Source organism: Electrona antarctica (genome assembly GCF_951216825.1).
Source record: "Electrona antarctica genome assembly, chromosome: 11".
Lineage (NCBI taxonomy): Eukaryota > Metazoa > Chordata > Actinopteri > Myctophiformes > Myctophidae > Electrona > Electrona antarctica.
In genome coordinates, this window is record NC_136792.1 from 14,012,880 (window position 1) to 14,029,472 (window position 16,593).

General features: G+C 42.9%; 1 protein-coding gene across 1 annotated transcript in view; it reads left to right on the forward strand.

Moving 5' to 3' along the window:
* Positions 1-337: 337 nt before the first annotated feature.
* grik4 (glutamate receptor, ionotropic, kainate 4) overlaps positions 338-16,593 on the forward strand; it is a gene marked incomplete at its 3' end in the record, with an annotated part of 238,875 nt that continues 222,619 nt past the window's right edge. Inside the window, exon 1 of the mRNA XM_079514315.1 lies at positions 338-405. The remainder of the gene's footprint in view (positions 406-16,593) is intronic.

Consider the following 16,593-nt stretch of genomic DNA (forward strand, 5'->3'; position numbering starts at 1 on the left):
TCACACGGGTGTGATTTTTAATGTTTATTTATTTATTTTGAGTTTTGACCTTAACCTTGCTCATTTAAATCAGAAGGCTACCCTAACGTTGTGTTGATGCCATTATGTACTTTTAATTAATCGCCTGTGCTTCAGTTTAAACTTATAAGACTTACTTATAAGCCTATCCCTTAACAAAAAGCAGCCTTTGAGTTTTAGTTGTTTTAGTTTTATTTGATGCACCGCTACACAGTCAGCTTGTTCCTTTCAGCATCTCATCTGCCGTGGTGAGTGTGAGTGTGTGAGTGTGCCAGAGAAGACGGAGCTGCGTCTCAGTCTGACTCTGATCTGCATCTTCTTACCGGGTCCCGGACCGCTGCAGTAGCCTACATGGATCTGGATGGATTGGAGAGTCTGACTCTGACCGTAAGAGACGCGTCAAATATTAATACTGTATTTTCCGGGCTCTTGTCTTATTTGGACTGGCACACAGAGAGAACGGAGAATCACGGACGATATCTTTAATGCTTTGCGTTCCGAGCTATTTCTATGTTCAGTCAGTGGGATGCAGGGGTGAGGGGGATAATTCTGTAGCCTACAATGAGAAAAATGCACTTATCCTGGTGCTCTTTAGATTTCAACTCAATTAAGGACCGATAGAACAGCTTGAACTCTCGGATGGTGAAATCATCATTTTCCTCCAGGGACGGACGGATATTATATTACCCAACTATTTGGATGCGGATATTTCACGAGAGCGCGCTATAATGTCCTATATCCGTATCAGAAAAAAACAAACCGGATGGATTAAGGTGAAAGTGGACTGCCGAGGACAATGATTTTAGCCTGCTTCACTATCGGCGTTGAGGTGCAAGGAAGTGCGAAACAATTGCTCCAGTGAACTACACGGGAACATCGAATTTGGCTCGCCTCTCATACGGTGCTTTTTCTCCGCGCACCCTGATCCACGCAACCTGTGCCAAACTAGAGATTGTATTTTCTCAAGAGACGGGAAAAGAAAAGCAGCAATAAGCCTTTGACTGAAATAGGTAAGTCATTTTGGGGTTAATAGAGTAGGCCTATATGGCTACAACTAAACGATGCTTTCGACACACCTGATGCATAGCAAAGTGTCAGGAATGGATTATAGTGAATGTGCAGATTTTCCATTCAGTCGATCAGCATGTTTTAGCCTGTGTTGCATCAGTGAGTCGCCCCATTTCATTATCGCTTCTCATTAAATGGCACACAGACAAGTCAGTTTAAGTAGCTATGATATATTTCTACATTTTGGTTGTTGAAGATAAAATGCTGTAAATCTGGTTTAATCGTTTCATCCACAATTGGGTAAGGTTCACTGTGTCAGGTTCACTGTGTCATTGCTGAGGACCCATGCAGTGCTAAACAGAACATCAACTTTTCCCCAATCTTCTGATTTAGGAAACCTGAATGAGTCACTGAGCCATTTGAATGAAGCATAAATTGAGTGTGAGTGACTGATTGATTGAGGCTGCATTAAGTGCTGATTAATACTTCTTGAACTTTTAAATGGCTACCATAAAAAAAAAAAGGGGCTTTATATAGACTGAAGAGAGACATGGAGAGAAAGCATAAGGTTGCAGAGAGAGAGAGAGAGAGAGAGAGAGAGAGACTATTATTTTGGCACCACCTTGTGGTTCAAATTAGTGTATTGAATCTGTCACCTAATCTGTTGTATTGGCTCCACTCAGGGAATCCAAGGGTTGTAGCAGCTAGGGACCTGATCAAATTATGGCTAGATATTTTCTAACTGCTCCCAATGACGTTCAGTTCTGTCAAGAATGATTGATTATAACCCATGCCGTTTCCCCTGAACCCCCTCTTCTTAATGTTTTAACAATAGGATATGGGTTGAGAATGTTGCAGGCCCCCCTTTCCACTGGCAGAAACGTAATACAACACCCGGCAATAAGTCATATTCTATGAGGTCACCTAAATTTATCCAGTGAGTGGACTTACAGTCTGAATGTTAATAGGATAAGTAATGAATGATAAATGAATAGACCAGTGCCCTGAAATTCCTCTTGGTGTTTTGAGAGAACATATTGTACACAGTCAGACGCTCGGGTCTGTGTGACATTGCTTTCTGGGGTCCCAAATGATTATTTTGAAGGGTAATTATCAGAGCTGCTCTCTGCCTCACAGTGTGACAGTCACTATAGTCCTTAATCCCCATTTCCAGGGAGTGTATGGGGGTAGTGGTGGGTGCTACCATGCTATGCATCGGTCCCATTTCATTTAGCCGATTATCTCTGTCTTGGCTGCATGCTCACGCACGCACACACGCACGCGCACATACACACACACACACACACACACACACACACGCACACATACATTTTACACAGTATGTGCGCACGTGGACGTCACATGCATGAATGCATACATAGTATAGACCTACTGTACACTCAACAGGCACACATACATACAAAATTGATCCTGACGAAATATTACTTATGGCATTTTTTTTAACAGAAGCTTAAAACCGATACTTCATTTTATACGCAGCACCCCTATAGATAATGTTTAGCATATTATGGTGGTATCTATCTGGTAGCTGGTGGAGTTACAGGTAGAGTGATCTGCTCAAGGGCACACTAACAATGTCCCTAGCTGGTGTGTTTGACACAGCATCCTAATGGGAGTCAGGTATTATGCCTCTCCTCTTTTCTGAGCTGCTCCACTCACACTGTACAGTACATCGAGAGAGACCTTCTCCAAGGTTGAGTGTTCTGGGCTGCAGAGAGTCGGGTGGCCTTGGTCCTTGGATGTTTTCCCCACTGGGACGGAAAGCAGCTGATTACGTTCTCTTATGTACTGTTAGCGATGTTCTTTCTTTTCCCATGGCACTTTAACTTGTTTGTTTCAATTTAGCCCACAACATTTCAAGGCAAACCCCTTGCATTTGAACGTCTACATGTAAGAATTACATGCTGTTACATAGTAGGGCCAAGTAGGCTATAAAGAACATGATTTACAGTCAGCGTCCCACTGAAACAAACCGGGCAATACATCAATATTGTGATATGATGCTAGATTTCAGACTAGGGATGTTAGTCTGTTAATAGTTAATCGTTAATCGATAAATCACAGTTAAGAAATCTATCAATTAAACTTAACAGTTAATAATTAATTGAAAATCCTGCGGTTCTATCATTGGCTGGTTTCCTGTGAATGTAATGCCGTCTGCGTGTGCATGTGGCTGAGGAAATACACATGTGGGCCGGTTAAAAAAAAGTCCCCCCCCACCTTGGTAGGCACAGACACATCTCTACTTTTGCATGTGATGTGACAGTCAAGACTTTTCATTTCATGCCATTGCCTGGCCCTGTATCGTAAATGGTAAAATAAATATTTCATTAAGGAATATAATATGACTTTTGTATTCTTTCTGTATATCAGCAAAATGTACATTGTTTCTAATGTTTCTCCAATATAATCTCTGTGAATGCTGAAGTTTCACATAGGCTTGAATAGGATTCTGCAAAATGTATCCTATTTTTAATGTTAGGATGAAATCGTCAATAAATTGATCACATAAAAATAAATGTAAATTCCTGAATAGATATGCATGGATAATTTAATACAGTTATTACAAGTTCAAACAAAGTAGGGTATTTTTGCTGTGCTGTTTTAAATAAGTGCTAGTCATGCTATTATGTTTGTTTGGGCCATTTGTTATGATGTGACAAGAACAGTTCAATAAGATACATGATCACATTGAGTGCTTGATCAATTGATGAATTGGACACAGGAGACCAACTCTCAAGGTTAACCAGCAAAGTATGAATTTGTGAGACATGCACAGAGCACCTCGCCACTATTCATAGACAAAGGACCATGAGACACCAGGGAGTCACTCGCTCAAAGTATTTGATCTTACAAGTACACATGCGACAACTCCTGGTTCAGAGCATAACAAATAAAGTCGATTGTTAAGCTTTGCTGCATTCAAAGCAATATGAGCAGCAAAACGGTGCAATTATTAAATCAAATTGCCAATCTCTGTGACCAAAGTGAAACTTCCCATTTCTGACAATAGCGCACTCTGACTCATCGTTGGTATAATCTAATTTTGCTCTTGTGTGCATCAATTGGATGCAATTTCCTCTTTGGCTTATTTCCTTTCCTCTGCAGCAGTCAGAATGTACTTGCTGTTCACTGTGTGCACGTGTTCACAGCTTGACTTTGGCAATGCAACATCTGACTGTCTAAGGTGATCCATAGTCACAGTAGTGCTTGTCAGCTGCATAGGTGACAGTGATAAATGAGAGGGAGAAAATGAGCAAGGCAGGCTGCCATAGATCACACCCGCAGGGCTTCTGCCCTACCTGTGGTCAAGAGAAAGGTTGTCTGACATGGTATCATTGTACTGTACTTTTCTTACCTCACAAGAAACAATATTGCAGTCTCTCTTACAATTTACAATTTAGGCATTTAGCAGATGCTCTTAATCCAGAGCAATCTACAGTAAGCAAGAACAAAAAACATGGCAATCCATCAAATACATAAACATAGTCATCATGAATCATACGTAAGCTTAAGAAACTAACAGTGGAATATGTATCTAATGAAACTATACACTATATGTTATGTCTACATACATGTAAAGTGCTATTTAAGTTACATAAGTTGAGCCTATGCATACGCCTGTAGGAGATCGAGGTGGGTTTTCAGACTACGGTGGAAGATTGGAAGTGAGTCTGCAGTTCTGATTGCAATGGGAAGTGCATTCCATAGTTTTGGAGCCAGAAGGTAGAAGAGTTTGGGACGTGTGGAGCGTTGTCACTGCTTTTTTAGCGAAGGTACTTCCAGCTTCCCTGCGTCTGTTGATCTGAGCGCACGGGAGGGTTTGTTGGGTGTGATCAGACTTGCAAGATATGGGGGTGCCATACATTTGGTTGCTTTGAATGCCAGCATCAGAGTTTTGTACTCTGTGTGGGCAGTGACTGGGAGCCAATGGAGGGAGTGGAGAAGGGGAGTGACATGTGAGAATTTTGGCTGGTTGAAAACCAGGCAAGCTGCGGCATTTTGGATCAATTGGAGAGGCTTAAGTGCACATGCCGGCAGGCCAGTAAGGAGGGAGTTACAATGGTCATGTTTTGACATGACTGATGTCTGGATAAGGAGCTGGGCTGACTCCTGGTGTAATTATTCTCTCTGGTGTAATTTCCTTAGCAAGTTATACGTCATAACATAGCATATCATATAAGCCAGCTTGTCATATTAGTATTGCTGCGTGAATATTAACTGGACTGATATAAGTACATGGCCTGTTGGAGGCAATGGGTCCGATAGGCATTAGTCCGACACCCTACTCAAAACCCTAACCCTAAACCAAACCACACAGGAAGCCACGGGTTAGTTATAACCTGCCACGCATGTCAGGAGCGACATGTTAGTTTTAACCTGCCACTCATGTCGGGAGCGACATGTTAGTTTTAACCTGCCACTCATGTCGGGAGTCAACTTGTTAGTTTTAACCTGCTACGCATGCAGGGCTCTAAGTATGATAATGTTTGTTGCCTCTTTGGTGTTGTTGGATTTAAGTTTGGTGAATTGATCTTTGCAGTGTGTGCTACGTTGTTGTTGCGGGTGTTTGTGCGGAGAGTGCAGAGCTCGATCTGCAGAGGCCTCCACAAATGCCACAATCACTTCAATGATTTTGATTTTGAGTTATACTTGGTTGCACGCCATGCCACACCAAAAACAACGGATCTATGAGCTCACGCAATATTGTAGATCTACTATTTTTGGTGCACAACACTGGCACACAACTAGTCTAAAAAATCACCCGTAACAGTGTCATGAGGCCGAATAGCATCAAATCTCGCACCACCCGTCTCAGTAATAGTTTCTTCCCCCAGGCAGTCAGGCTGCTGAACAGCTGACCTTGAACTGTATTGCACTGTATTGTCACTTCACTTGCACTTTTTTCCGTGTTTTTGTATTTTTCTTTGCACTGTAGATGTTTGTTTATGTCCTGTGTATGTAAGACTGAGATTGCTCTGAGCAAAATAATTTTCATTGTATTTATACTCTGTATCTATACATATGACAAATAAACCTGAACCTGAACCTGAATGCAGAACACCTCTGGAGTGTGAAACTGTTGCTAATGACAATCCAACTGAGTTGGATTATCATTAGCAACAGTTTCACACTCCAGAAGAGATTCTGCATTCTCCGTGATCACTACTGCCTTTACATTAAGTGCTGTTGTCTGTGGAGATAACAATCTCTCTGTGAATACTGCACACACAGTTCACTTTTGGTCTTGTTAGTCGAATAATGGACTTGGCATTGGCAGGCAGCTTTTTGGGAGGACGCTCGATTGGATTTGGTTCAAGACTAATTTGAGAAGAACTACTTTAGGACACTTGTCACTTTCACTCCACCACATCTAACTGTTACAATAACATGAAGAAAAAGGCAAAATGAGGAGTTTCTGGCCTATATTGTCAGTTTGAGCCAACAACGTCAAGAGAAAGATTGCCAAATTGAGTGTTACAAGTAGCTTATAAATGATACCTTTAATTGCTACTTTTTGTAATAACAGATCAGAACCAATAAATTAGTTTTAAGTTACATTTTATGTAAAATGTGCATAAAATGTAACTTAAAACTAATTTAAATTTTATATTTTTCCATGAAATATATGAAAAGCCCTATTTTTTTCTGTAACAGTGGTTTAAGCAGCTACTTTCCTACCGTCGAATAAAGCCACATTCATCTGCATTCAGCTTAATCTCAGAGTAACAAGACTTGGAAAGGAGTCTCAGACCAAAGCATAAGGATTCAAGGAAGGTCAGGATGTTTAATTTCCCCTGCCATTTGTTGACACAGATAGATGGTCTCCTTGTTGCAGCCTTCCCCTCATTGTTATGCTGCAACTGAGGTTAGATTTTCACCAATTCAAATCAATGATACATTAAAGTTGTAAACTCATAAGGCAGTCATTCACTAGTGCACTGAGCTAAGCTTACCCACATGTATTAATTTAGTCATGCGAGTGGTGGGCACCCAGCTCCCAGACCCAACCATAGGGGACCCAACTTTGAGAATAGATTAACGGTGATATTTTTTTATCGCACGATAAGAGTCTCACTTTAACGCCGATAACGGCCCAGCAGTAAAAGGCCTCTTTGAAATCACCCAGACTTTGAAGACGCTGCATTTTCACTACCCAAAATAATGTCAGAGAGGAGAAAAGCAATTTAGTGTGCTACTTTATTTCCTTGGCATTTACACTAACCTGTGGACCACAATTCCTGTTGCCATGGCAGCCAGTCATTACCTGTCACTATGCATCTGTCTTGAGGCATAATATCTTAGGTCAGATGTTGTACTGTATATGGATGGGACAATATGAAAAATCATGTCACAATTATTGTCCTGGTCAAAATAATTGGGATTAACTATAAAGTATACTCTCACCAGTAAGACGCCCTGAGGGCGAGAAGCAACTTCGCCCTAAAGGGTGAGGTCGCGCTGAAACAACAGAACTTCTTATTACGGCACAGTCGAGAAGCAGGAGTTAAACTATTCATCTGGTGTCAGTGAGGTCACATGTAGAGTTGCTGACCGGCTCCATATACAGTATGCAGATCTAGTATGTCAAACCATGTATGGCTATCCAGGGTTTGATAAGGTCAGTGTCTGATCTTCATATATATATACCCAGGTGATGATAGTCAGCTCCACATATGGAGATTCATGTGTTGTACCAACTTGGTTCATTTGCAAGTGTGACTTGCGTCGTGGCAACCACACTGGTTATCATGAGACTGTCACAATTTGGCCATATATTGCCATTCCCATATATGGGGAAGGGCCCCTGGCGATGTCCTCTACGTCCCAGCATGAAATGATCGGCTGATGAATAACTACCCGATTAAGACGGATGCCTTCCTGTGCTGGCGCGGTACGAGCCCCCTTCTGAGACGCTCAAGGAGGAAGTTGCAGAATCGTGACAACGCTAGGTCCGGTGATGCATATGCCCATACAGTATATGGAGATCCCTGATGATGTCACAAGGAATGTCCATATATGGAGGCGTGACGAACCAATGGGAAATTCACGTTTTCATAGTAAATGCGACCTGCGGTCACAACAATAATCAAAATATGCTTACAACTCTTTTCTCTCAATAATGTTTATCCCACGATTTTGTAACCCATTTTTTTCACCCAGTGTCAATCATCTAATGTAATCCTGGGCTCTACACTCCCTCCGCCAACCTGGGGAGATCAATGGACTGACCTCATGCTTCCTTCAATGCATGGGCATCCATGTCGCTTCTTTTCATCTGACAGGTGGGAGTTTCCCCGGTTGGACGTAGTGTGTGGAAGGAACACGTTATTCCAACCAGTTCCTTTCCCCTCCATCAGGCGCCCTGGCTGGCCAGGGTGAGACAGTTAAGAGACCAGGGGCAGTATTATGCGTGTCTTAAGTACCAGGTCTTATGACTTAACTTAAGACCTGGAGTCGTGGTCAATGCTGTTTGGCCACTCAGAATAGCCAAATGGCATTGATCACGCCTCCAGGTCTTAAGTTAAGTAATAAGACCTGGTACTTAAGACACGCATAATACTGCCCCAGGATTTCTGCATGTTTTGTGTGAGTGTACCTACCCATACAATTCTTAAAATGGCACAAAAACATCCTTAAATCACTTGAACTGACATTTTGTTGCCAAACCATACATTATTGTATCATAGGAGGACATCATTTCTACATTATTTTTGCTAAAAATAAAAAAACGGTCAGACTCTGGCCAACACCCAGCAGGTATGCTGGATTGTTGTCACTGGGATACGTTTGTAAATATGCTGTATTGGTACACCTAGGGCAGACACATTGTCCGAAACCATAGTTTCCCACACATTAAAATGTTCCAAATCATGAACAGCGCTCGAGCGCTCAGTTTTCTGACCCCTCAATGTCGCAAATCTGGACTATCGTACACGGCTCGTGTGTGCACAGCGGTAGCTTTGCTTTGCCTTAGTTAAAACTGAAGTGAGTGACACTAGCGAGACGAGATTAACACAACATGTCGACCGTTGCAATGAATGGAGTTATGGAGAGACCTACTTGGCTGGAATAATTAAATCCATTATTGGCCTGGAGGAAGTGTAAAGGCGGCGGCGGCCGCCTCCTCCTCCTCTCTGGCACGGCTAACAAGTTAGCCATGTGCTATCTGTGTTGTGTTTACTGGCAGATGATAATGGCCCAAGGGGGGGTTAATAATCTGACGTTGAACATTGTAGGCTGTACAGATAGAGAGTTTGCATGACAGAAAAGCAATTTAACCAGAGTGGGTGCTGGTTGTCTCAGTCCTTTTAAATAAAAATGAAAGACACTGTACAAATGGACTGTTGGTCCATTTGGTTGTTCCCGTGCCAACGTCTGCGGGGACCGCCCTTCGTTGCGGACCCCCACGCAGACTATCGCGAACCCCCACGCCGACCTCCGCGGGGGTCCGTGGGATTCTGCGTGGGGGTCCGCAGATAAGGGGGGTCCCCGCGGAGTTTGGCGAGGGGGTCCCCGCGGTAGTCTGCGATGCGTGTCGTCATGCTGGTCACATTGATGTGTGTGGTTTATTTGCCACTTATATGCCTGGCTGCTGGCATCAATTTCCACATGGCTAGTATCTGTTGCATATATGTAAATGACGGAGCGGTTATGTTGTGAGTCTTCTTCATGGCGTGCAGACTAGGGGATGTTATCCCCATAGGTTGTTGCTGGAGTCAAGGCAGCCAATCAGCAATCAGAAGTAGTCGGCAGTATGGTTGACAGTGTAGTCAACTGTCGTGACAGAAATAAGCTAACCAGCCTCCCAAAACCAGCCAAGCAACTGTGAGGTGAAAAACAAGCGAAGCTTGGCTGGAAATATGCGGACTAGGCAACCCACTCACCAGTGAGACTAGGGTGTCGTTCTCTCGCAATTTGCGGTGTCCCAAGTTTCATACCTATTCATAGCTTTGCAAGCAGCTGGTAAAAAGATGTAAATCTACCCACAGAAAATAATTGAATGTCTTGCATGTAGGCCTACCCAGCCCTTGAAACCTGGTTTGTGCTACCATAGTGATTCATTACACTTTTACTCACACCTTGAAAGTAACTAGTTTCAATCAATACGTATTCATTGTATCTTAATAGACTCTTCTAATTGAATCTTCAGCTTGCCACTTGAAATTAAATCAGAAGCAGTTTAAAAGCTCTTCCTTTTTAATTCTTAAACACTGCAAATTATGCTGATTTCCCACATAGATGAATCTGTTGATAATGACAAAATAAAAGAGAGCTACACCCTCATGTATTGATCAGATTTCCCACCATTGCCGAGAGTTTGCAATGACAACGCATTGAGTGAAATGCTGATCATTGTGTTAATGTTCCAGCATCCAGCTTTGTGTACGTGAAACAGGCTCTCATTGTGTAGGTAAAATAGGCTCTCTCCCTCCCTCCGCTTCCTCCTATCCCTCTTTCCCTCCCCTCGCCCTCACTCACTCCTTCCCTCTCTGATATCAGGCATCTCCATATGGGCATATTCCACATAACAGATACTCATGGTTATGATTATCTCCATGGGCATGTGACGTGACAATATGCACTGACATTAGCCATGACCATCGTTGCCGTGGTTATTTAGTTGACAACACGTTGCAAATGTCCAGTCCATATGGCCATATTTGTGCGCCCAATGCACACAGAAGCACAGACACTCAACTTGAACTTTACTGTAGTAGTAGGGTCAACTGTTGATATTGAAATAGAATGTCCTGGACATTTCCCTAGAAAGGATTTCTTGAAAGGAGTGGGAAGCTATAATATCAGAGTGTGTGTGAATATAGCAAATGCATATAGATGACATGCCTTAACTTGTAATGCATTATTTTCATTCGATGTGCTGTGCATGATTACTTTGGCCTCTAATGTTCAATGTAAGATACATTTTATGATGATGATTGAACACTGTGCATGCATATGGCATATACAGAGCTATTAATATTGATTCAACCCAAGCCGAGTGGCCCATGGCTATTAGATTTAGAATACTCTATCTCAGATAGACTACTATAATAATCGTGACTACTGTATTAATAGTGACCTTGCACTCTTATTGCAAGGTCACTTGCAATACATTACATACAATAATGTATCTATTTTAGACTGTTATAATAATCATCACCATGTATATTGATCTTGTGCTTTGCTCTTAATAATCTATCTTGGTTAGACTGTTTAACTCCTCGGACCATGCTGAAAAACACATTTATTAATTATGGCCCATCACCTACCTTTCTCAATCATGTGAACCAGTGATTTTGACTTGCCTGCCCTGTATCTGTCCTGGCCCTGCCCTGCCCTGCCCTGCCCTGCCCTGCCCTGCCCTGCCCTGCCCTGCCCTGCCCTGCCCTGCCCTGCCCTATAAGAAATCATTTAATAGACTGATGTTTGGACCAACCAGGAGAAAGTGAAGAATTGCACACTCAAGTTCCAGATGCAAAATATAAAAATAAAAACTCAGACCTGTCTGAAGTGAGTGGTACTGTACTGTACTGTACTGTACTGTACTGTACTGTACTGTACTGTACTGTACTGTACTGTACTGTACTCCTTGGCGCCTGTGCGTGCGTGCATGCGTGCGTGCGTGCGTGCGTGTGTGCGTGCGTGCGTGCGTGTACACACGTGCACTCTACTGGTGACTCTACTGGTCCAGGGTGGTCTTTTAGATGGGTCCCATGGATATTTCATGAGTCCCGCTTCAATGACGTTAGGAGTCATATTTTGTCATTTTTACAAATTGCAGCATTTTACTCCCATTTCATCTAGTATGGTTATAAAATGCTTATATTCATGTATAAAATATATCTGAAAGAAATAAACACAATTCTAAATCTAAATCTAAAGAGTTATGCAAACAACAGTGCAAAGTATATGCAAACAAAGTAAATTAAATTACAGTACAGTGCTGAGTACAGTATTGCGTCCATGGGACCCCCAGAAAAGTCCATGGATGGGTCCATTATCATTAATCTGCGTGTTGGAATGCAAAATGCACCTTATTATCACTGTACACATACATACACACATAGCTACACCACTCAAAAACTGTAGCCTTTAACAGGGTCTCAACAAGAGAGAATAGACACATTTAAGAGCCAACCTGACTGGCAGAACTGCGCTACATTTTATCACACATCAATAGGTCTATAACCTTTCTGAATCCTATCCAAATATATAGTTATAGTGCTGCAGGCAAGAACTTGTCTCCTGAACTTGTCTACTGTTCAATTAGCTGATTGCTGTCTGTCTATCTTTGTCTGATGAATTAGAACGCTGCTCCCGTATGAATGTGTAATCCATAGCAGACAAATTGCATTTGTTTCTGTAGGTTTTAAAATGTGTCTTGTAGTGACAAAAGGGAGCTGGTCGCTCAGACCCCAGGGTACTCGGAGCTAAGCACGCAGGGTTGTCTTCATCACCTATAAGGAGCTGGTCGCTCAGACCCCAGGGTACTAAGAGCTAAGCAGGGTTGACTTCATCACCTATAAGGAGCTGGTCGCTCAGACCCCAGGGTACTAAGAGCTAAGCAGGGTTGTCTTCATCACCTATAAGGAGTTGGTCGCTCAGACCCCAGGGTACTAAGAGCTAAGCAGGGTTGTCTTCATCACCTATAAGGAGCTGGTCGCTCAGACCCCAGGGTACTAAGAGCTAAGCAGGGTTGTCTTCATCACCTATAAGGAGCTGGTCGCTCAGACCCCAGGGTACTAAGAGCTAAGCAGGGTTGTCTTCATCACCTATAAGGAGCTGGTCGCTCAGACCCCAGGGTACTAAGAGCTAAGCAGGGTTGTCTTCATCACCTATAAGGAGCTGGTCGCTCAGACCCCAGGGTACTAAGAGCTAAGCAGGGTTGACTTCATCACCTATAAGGAGCTGGTCGCTCAGACCCCAGGGTACTAAGAGCTAAGCAGGGTTGACTTCATCACCTATAAGGAGCTGGTCGCTCAGACCCCAGGGTACTAAGAGCTAAGCAGGGTTGACTTCATCACCTGCTTCCCTTCTCTCTTCTCTTCTTCATCTTCCTCCATCTCTGCGGCCTTCAACCTTATCTTCACCGCTCCATTTTATCCATTTCCTATTCTGGTTTTCTGCATTTCCGTCTGCTCTCTCGCTCTTCTCATCTGCTCTCTCGCATTTCAAATTTCATGACCCAATCTGTCCCTCATTGTTTGAGCCAGCAGGATCCATTTTCACTCTGGGACAATTCTGCCCTTTGCAGTCTTTCTTGTTCCTCACGGAGAAACTCTTTATCTGCCAGTAACGCCACCACCCCCAAACCGCCCCAGTCCGTTCCCTGTCCCTCTGGCCCCATTTACCCCCACCCCCCTGTCCCTCTTCACAATCCACTGCCCCAGTTTCTTTTTCTTTCTGCTGATCAGCAGATCTGTACTGCTGCTGTCTTTCCATACTGTAGCATCTCTCCTCTCCTCTTCTTCAGCTTCATCCGTTCTCCTCCATTGCTCTTTCTCTTCTACCATATTATGTTTAACTACTATGCGTACGAAAAGCAGAGATATAAACAAGCTCATAACGCATTGCATCACAACTTGTATAGTGAGAAAAGAGGATGCCCAATGCCCTCATGTCTCCTAGGCAGATTTAATTTGAACTGTGGCCATAACATTTCAGTAAATCCAGTTTTGATGTCACTGTGTTTAAAAAAAAAAACAATTGTAGTGACTAGTTATTTGTATTTTGACACTTTACACATCAGCTCAGATCAGGGGAAAAAGTGGCACCAGTGCCAGAAGAATGCGTAAAAAACCAAAGAAGAAGGGCTCCCTGACTAACCACGTGGTGTAGCCCCCATGTTATTGTGATTGTTGTTGCTCATGGAGGGGCAGCACCGGCCGGCGGTAGCATCAGCGTTAGCTTAGCTTGTTTTCATGTTTTCTAAGATCCTAAACACTCCAGATTGTCTCATTTTGAGCAGATAAAGGACAAATAAGCTTGTGCGCGTGCACGTCAGAGCCGTATGTAGGCTGTCTAACATGTGAGTAAAAGCAAGAAAATTATATATAATATATATATTTTTTAAATATAATTTTTAATTACTGGATGAAATGAAATGAAAGAAAGACGAGTTCCCTCATTCGCAAAGGTGCGGGGTTGTAGAGAGAAGAACGAGGCCCAGCGTTCCTTGGCATACATTGTGTTAAACTTAGTGAAATATATATTTGTATTTTTGTTTTTGCTCTGCCGTGTCCCCTGTTAGTAGCCTACATACATGTAACCCTAGGAGTACCCGTAAGCCCATTTGAGAAACACTTCTATAACCAATGGGATGCCCTGTGAATAATGCTTTCAATGGGATGCCCTGTGAATAATGCTTCCAATGGGATGCCCTGTGAATAATGCTTCCAATGGGATGCCCTGTGAATAATGCTTCCAATGTAACATTTGCACCACATTTCACAATAGTGCCTGTCTAGCGGACTGGAACAGATAGGGAGTAGACTACTGTGCTTCGCAAGATAACACCTCCCTTGAATTTACTACTGACTATTGTGTACACAGTGTTTTCTGTTGCGTAGGGGTGGAATTCAGAACCATGGACAGCGCTGTTTGTTGTATGTAGGGGTGAAATTCAGAACCATGGACAGCGCTGTTTGTTGTGTGCGCACAGCACTCCATGATACAAACAAAATACTCTTGATTTCTAGACAGGCATACTGACCAATTGGGCTGTTTGCTGTTTATGGTTGTAAATAGAACTTTTGTCACTCATTTTACATGGGTCACAGTTTTCCGTGCAACTGACTGTTCCTCCTGCCAGGCAGGCAGCAGAGCCACACAGGGACAACTTCTCCCGACACACCACACACACACACACACACACACACACACACACACAGAGTGCAGCTGCCCGTAGGCTTTTATTTTATTTTGAACGGTTCACCATTAGCCGTTAGTGTTTGTCGGTTACCACAATCTTCACGCCTAATGGCCCCTACAGACTATAGTAGTTTTAAAGTTGTCGACGTTGAGTCATCAGATCGTTATGTATTTCACGCTACAGGAGTCTTTCTTGGACATCGACTGTCATTATATCTTTGTGCGTTTCACATTAAACAATTGAACGCCGACTGGGGATAACACACTGCAAGACTTCACCAAGATGCGATCCAGACCTGATACATGAAGGCTACAGAATTTGTTTTTTATTCCAATTCATTTTGAAATCTCACCTACGTGCAAGATGCCGTGATACAAGCGCGACACCCGAGACTCACACAGGACGCCTCTCTGTCTCTTCTCTCTCTTTCACTCTCTGCGTGCAGTGCACAGACACAGGAATACGTTTCACAGGGCGAAATGTTTGCGATAGCATAGCCTACGTGCGCTATCAAGACAGGATCCTCGCAAGACAGGACGTTAAATCTTGATTTTCATTACATAATACTGTCTCTCTCCTTATGTGAGAGAGCGCACGCATGCACGCACTCACACACGCGCACGTGCGTGCACGCCGGTGCGGTCCAAAAGTTTGCAGCGTTGTTTCCGATGCAGAAATGTGTAACAGCAATATTGGGCTAATATCGCTACCAAAATGTACGACACAGGGATTTACCGAAGGAATAAAGGTTAGATATCTTATCATCTGGTCATCTATCGATACAGTCGACAGACAGACAGACAGACAGACAGACAGTGCTGTCAGCAGTGAGCACAGCTGTCATGTGCTCTCATTGGCTGTAATACAGGCCTTCTTGGGATGCGGTGTCTGTCTGTCTGTCTGTCTGTCCGTCCGTCTGTCCGTCCGTCTTAGATAATAACATTAGCCTACTTGTATGCCCAAGATCATCCAAACAATTCCCTCCCAATCAGTAATGTGATCTATTACATCACATTACCCACACTGTACATCATTTGGTGTTCTGCCAAATGATGTCAGAACGGGTAAGGTCTAGTATATATAAAATAACAAAACTTAAAACACACAGCAACATTGGGAGGTTCTGGTTTGAGATCTGGTTTATAGTATGTATACTGTGTATGCACGTGTATGTGTATACACCTACACAATACACGTATAATAATTGTATGTACATGTGCAAGTAACCATATCAACCAAACCATAGAACTACAGCTTGAAAGCAGTTTTTTTTTTGTTTTGATCTTTTTTGTTTGATGTTTTCCCTCCATGTCCTTGTTGGCTCTGGCAGCCTCAGGGGGGAAAGGGGCTCTTCATGAGCCTTGAGCCCTTAGCTTTATGTTGTTGTTATTTGGCCTTTCCGAGGCTATTGTATGATTTATTCAATGATTTTTACTTCACAAATGTGAGTCCCTCCATCCTGGCACTGGCCCTGAATGAGTTTAAAACTAAACGTCTAACCATGACCAGTTGATCTTCTGATATGCCTATGCATGGAATTAGCCGGCCTATACTTTTACCATATGTTGCATTCGCTGTGTGTTATTGTTTTGCGGTCAGTCCTCCATGGTCATTAAAATAAGTATAATACAGTTCAGATATTAGCCCTCCCCACCCTTGCCTAACCATTT